The sequence below is a fragment of the Loxodonta africana genome, unplaced genomic scaffold, assembly GCF_030014295.1.
Source record: "Loxodonta africana isolate mLoxAfr1 unplaced genomic scaffold, mLoxAfr1.hap2 scaffold_85, whole genome shotgun sequence".
NCBI lineage: Eukaryota > Metazoa > Chordata > Mammalia > Proboscidea > Elephantidae > Loxodonta > Loxodonta africana.
This window is the reverse complement of record NW_026975592.1, coordinates 546,386-551,910: the sequence shown is the minus strand read 5'-3', so window position 1 is coordinate 551,910 and position 5,525 is coordinate 546,386. Positions and strand designations below refer to the sequence as shown.

Below are 5,525 nucleotides of genomic sequence, written 5' to 3'. Positions count from 1 at the left end.
TGACTCAATTCTGTAATTTTCCCTTGAATATTTTCATCCTATAAAGACCCAGAGTACATTTACTTTCTCTAACATTAGTATTCTTAGAAACTAATTTCAGGGTAAGTATTTGGGGGCTATTTTAATGGGCAGAGATTTGTAAATATCATTGTAGGATGAACTGTAGTGTTCTGAAGCATTGCTTGTTAATACTTGAGTTCTTAGAAAGTGATGCAAGAACCTAAAGTGCTATTATGTAAGCAAGCTATCACTTTAATTTGTAGGAATGATAGGCTGGGTAAGAAAAAAAGTGTAATTAACCATTGGATTTAGCAAGGTGAAGGTGTTTTTTATGAAGAAGAGACAATTGGGTTGCTCATTCGAAAGAGATGTAGAGTTGGCAAATAGATTAGTTAACCAGTGGAGATATTATACTGTATAAATATGTGGACAGAATAATGCAAAACAGAGAGGAAAACTAATGATGTAGAATGGAGGAGACAGTTACAGGAGCACTGCTTTGAGTGCAATAAAGACTATGGAACCTACTGCACATGCAGAAGGCTTGGCCATACTTAGAAACACAGACAATCCATATATTGTGAAGAGGAGGTCAGGCAGAATTACGAAGTCTGATATTGAAGTCAGTGTCAACAGAGACTTAGAGAGTATCTGAATATCATCCCTAGGATCGCTTTAAGAGATAAAAGAGCTAGTGAATATCAACAATATTTTGACATAATTTTTTTTGAATTTGTGCAGTTTTCTTTATTTTGAAATCTACCTTCTCATCATTTTCATTCTTTCACATACATTGCCAGCATAAATGGAACCTGTTTATAACAACAAAAATGTTCCCTTCCATATTTTTCCCATACTTATATACTCATATGCAAACATTTATAAACTGATGCATTTATGTTTTTATTTTTGTTTGATGATAATATATTATGGGTAGTTTTATGTTCATTTCTCTCTTACTCAACAGTACCTTGTAGGAATTTCTCTAATGGTACCAGCATAGTTCTAATTCATTCTTTCAAATGCATTATTCCATTTAATGGATTTTTTTTTTAGATATATTCAACCATAATTCACTTAAATTATTTTTCTTTCATGTTTGTTATTTAATGCCATTATAGATAATGCAGCAAAAATATACCATGAGCATATTCTTAGGTACTGTTGCCTTACTTCCCATGGATAGGTTTTAAAGAGTGTAATCGTTATGATGAAAAGTAAATGCATTTTTGTTTTCAATAGAGTTGGCTAGATAAATATTATAAAATTAACATTTTTACTAGCAATGGAAGAGAAGGCCCTTTTCTCTATTTTTGCCAGTTATAGCTGTTAATACTTTTTTAAAAGCTTTTTTGTCATTGTGGGTGCAGAGCGATATCTGTTATTTTACATTTCACTATTTATAGGTGAGTTTCAGCATCCTATCATATGTTTATTGGCCATTTGGATGTGCTCTTCATTTAATTACTTGTTTATATCCTTTGCCATTAGGTTGTTTCTCTTTTTCTGGTTAACTAGTTAGAATTATTTTAGACATATTTTGTATTAGGTGTTCGTCTTTTTGTGGTTAACTAATTAGAATTACTTGTCTATTTTAGACATAATTTCCACCAAGGTATTTTTGTCTGTAGACTGTGTTTATTGTATATTTAAAAATCCTTTTAAAAATTTTGAAATTTTCAAATGTGTCTAATTGGGATTTCCGTTATTAATTAGGAAGATTCTTCTATTCCTAAAATGTAGAAAATAATTTATTTTACTGACTTGAAAATAAAGTAAATTGTACTTTATTTTAGCATTAAATCTTAACTGGATTTCTATTTTATTTCTGTTTATTGTACTAGCTATAGATACAGTTTTATTTTCTTCCAGATGGAAATTAGTGTTACAGTCCCAATATTTAATAACCTCTACTTTTCCCATGCATGTTTGTAATTTGTCTCTCCATTAGTCTATACGATCACTGAAGTCAGGGACCATGTTTTAATAAATCAGCCTTGCAGTCTTATCATCTGGGACAGTGATGGAGCCTGGCAAATCATTAAACCTATTTGTTCAATGAATAAACAAATTATCTGGAGATTTCAAAAAGTCACTACTCATCATATATTCACAGGTAAATTTATTCTGAACTCTGAAATAAGGACACACAGAAGAACATATGGAACAAAGGAACAATGTGACTGAATTTGTCCTCTTGGGGCTCACTCAGAATCTCCAGGGTCAGAAAATATTTTTTGTTTTGTTCTTGTTCATCTACATTGTGACAATGGTGGGCAACCTCCTCATTGTTGTGACTGTGGTGGTCAGCCCAACACTGGATGCCCCTATGTACTTCTTTCTTGGCTACTTATCATTTATGGATGCTGTTTATTCTACTACAGTTACTCCAAACATGATTATAGACTTTATGGGAAGAAAATATTTTCTTTCCAAGCTTGCATGACTCAGCTTTTTATAGGACACTTATTTGGTGGTGCTGAAATTTTACTTCTGGTAGTCATGGCTTGTGACCGCTACATGGCTATCTGTAAACCCCTGTATTATATGATGATCTTGAGCCAACGAGTATGTGCTCTGCTGCTGTTGGTGGCCTGCATTGGAGGTTTTGTGCATGCTGTAGTTCAGCTTCTCTTTATTTACCACCTTCCCTTCTGTGGCGCCAATGTCATAGACCACTTCATCTGTGACATGTACCCCTTCTTAAAACTTGCCTGCACTGACACTTATATCATTGGCCTCACTGTGATTGCCAATGATGGGGTAATATGTATGGTCATTTTTACGGTGTTACTCATCTCCTACGGAGTCATTCTACATTCCCTAAAGAATCTTAGTCAGGAAGGGAGATGCAAAGCCTTATCCACCTGTGGCTCCCACATCACTATGGTGGCCCTCTTCTTTATCCCTTGTATTTTTATGTATGTGAGACCTCCCGCCACCTTACCAGTAGATAAAATTTTGACTGTATTTTGCACTGTCATCACTCTTATGTTGAACCCCTTAATCTATACTCTGAGAAATGCAGAGATGAAAAACGCCATGAAGAAGCTCTGGACCAGAAAACACAAATGATCTGGGAGATAAATGCATCATCTACTTTCAATTAAAAACTCCTCCTTCAGAAATGCCCTGTGTAATTATAAGTGTGGTAAAACTTTCTTCCCATTTAGTAACTTATAAATGATTAAAAATATTTATTATGTATATACTTCCAATGACTAGTTTTGTTCAAAATATATTTTTAAGATTTTCATTTCTTGACAAATACATGTCATTGGGGGGGTAAAATGGTTCCGTTGAGGCTATAGATTTATATTCTATGTGATGAGTTATACTACAGTTAATACCAGAAATTTATTTTAGTTGATGGAAAATTTTCTGATGTCTCTTTCTTAAGTACATTTAAACCTTTTTGAGAATTAATAGGTCTCATTTCACAATAATAAAATAAGATGTAAAAACATGATTCAACCCTCCCCTCATGGATTTAATTGTGTCCTAGAAAAATGTGTGTCAACTTGGCTATGCCATGATTCCCAGTATTGTGTGATTGTCCACCATTTTGTCATCTGATACAATTTTCCTATGTGTTATAAATCCTACCTCTATGACATTAGTAAGGCAGGAATAGAGGCAGTCATAATAATGAGACAGGACTCAGTTTAAAATTTTAGGCTGTTTCTTGAATGAACCTCTTTTGAGATATAAAAGAGAGAAGCCAGTAGAGAGACAAAGGGACCTCATAATACCAAGAAAATAGTGCCAGGAGCTGAACATGTCCTTTGGACCCTGTACTGAGAGGCTCGTAGACCAGGGCAAGGTTGATAACAAGGATCTTCCTACAGAGCCAACAGAGAGAGAAAGCATTCTCCTTGACCTGGCACCCTGAATTTGAACTTCTAGCCTACTAGACTGCGAGAACTGTCCACTTGTGGTATTTATGTTATAGCAGCACTAGGTGACTAAGACACTTCCCTGCACAGAGATAGTCCATATTAACATTTGAACTATGTATTTTTATTTTTGTATCAGTACGGTTTTTAAAATATTTAGTTTTGCTTATTTTGCTTAGTATGTTGAGGTTGAAGGGGAAGGTGGCTTCAGAGTTCTAACATTAATCATTGAGTTACATTTGGGTCAATTTTGACTTATGGCGACCCCATGTATTATATAGTAGAACTGCACTCCTTTCGGTTTTCATAGCTCTGAACTTTCAGACAGAGATCTCCAGAACTTTTTCCTGAGGCACCTCTGATTGTGCTTGAACTGATTTTTGTTACTAGTTGAGCATGTAGCCATTCACCTCCCTAGAAACCTGCTATTATTCATAATAATCATAAGAAGGTTAAATATACAAAAAGAATCAAAATGAACAAGGCAGATAGGCAGGTAAATGACTAAATCTTACTTTTTTTCCCAATTGGGAAATCATCTTATTTCCTTAAGTGGAGCAGCTTTGTTTCGCATTAAATTTTTCTAAAGATGATCCATTCATCGTCCCTGAAAGTTTAAAGTAGCTGATGATAGCTTTATTATTTTTAATATCCCCATCTCCTTCTTGTTTATAGTGTCTCATGACTTTCTAATGGGGACAAAGTCCTTGCCTTTCACACATAAAAGTAGAAAAAAACCATAATCAATGAGCTTCAAATATAAAATACAGAAATTGACACTGGATTATTTTACATGATTTCAATGTCAGGAAAGATGTTGACAATTCCTACTGTCTCCATTCTCACCTCCATTACTAAGGGAATGCAGATTATTAGGTAATACAGAGATCAGAATATATTGCTCTGTTTCACAAAGGTCTCAATCATAAAATCTTTGTGAACCTTTCTCTCTTTGAATCAGGTTTAAAATAAAACATTATCTATCCCTAATATTGTAGGAACATATGATCAAAGAAACCTATGGTTCCTGCCTTCCGTATTAGTTTGGTTTCATGAGGGGTTAAGGGCACAGAAGACAGGGCCTTTTTCACTGGAAAAAGATATGGTGTATGCGACTTTGTAAACTTATTTTTATTCCTAATATCATTACATGGATATTTCTTATATCATCTCAAACTCTTCCTAAAAAAAAAAGCATACCATTATTCACCAAATAATATTGAGATTTGGTTGAACCGGAGTTAGCATAACTAAGTTCTCCACTTTTGGAAATTTAGTTAATTTTCAAATTTGCATAGCTCTATGGAGTGATATATAAAAATCTTGGTCTGTTGTCTATGTTCATAGTGTATAAGTCAGCAGAAGGCAGGGTTATTTCCTTAGTTGTCTTTGTGCTTTCTTTTTCTTTCACAGTGTCTGGGACATAGAGTTCCCTCCATAACCTTTGCAAATTATTTGTGTTCATTCAGTCTTTTCATCATTTCTTCTACTTTTTTTTTTCAACTCTCTACCACTAACACACTATGTCAGTTATCAAAGATTTTTAATGTGTATTTATATTATCTGGTGGGATAATCTCCCCTATTACTCACCCATTTAAAACATTTTTATGCAATTCCCAAATATTAA

At 34.0% G+C, this 5,525-nt stretch overlaps 1 pseudogene; it reads left to right on the top strand.

Moving 5' to 3' along the window:
• The first annotated feature begins 2,071 nt into the window (after positions 1-2,071).
• On the top strand, positions 2,072-4,305 carry LOC135230179 (olfactory receptor 4A47-like; annotated as a pseudogene).
• The last annotated feature ends 1,220 nt before the right edge of the window (positions 4,306-5,525 follow it).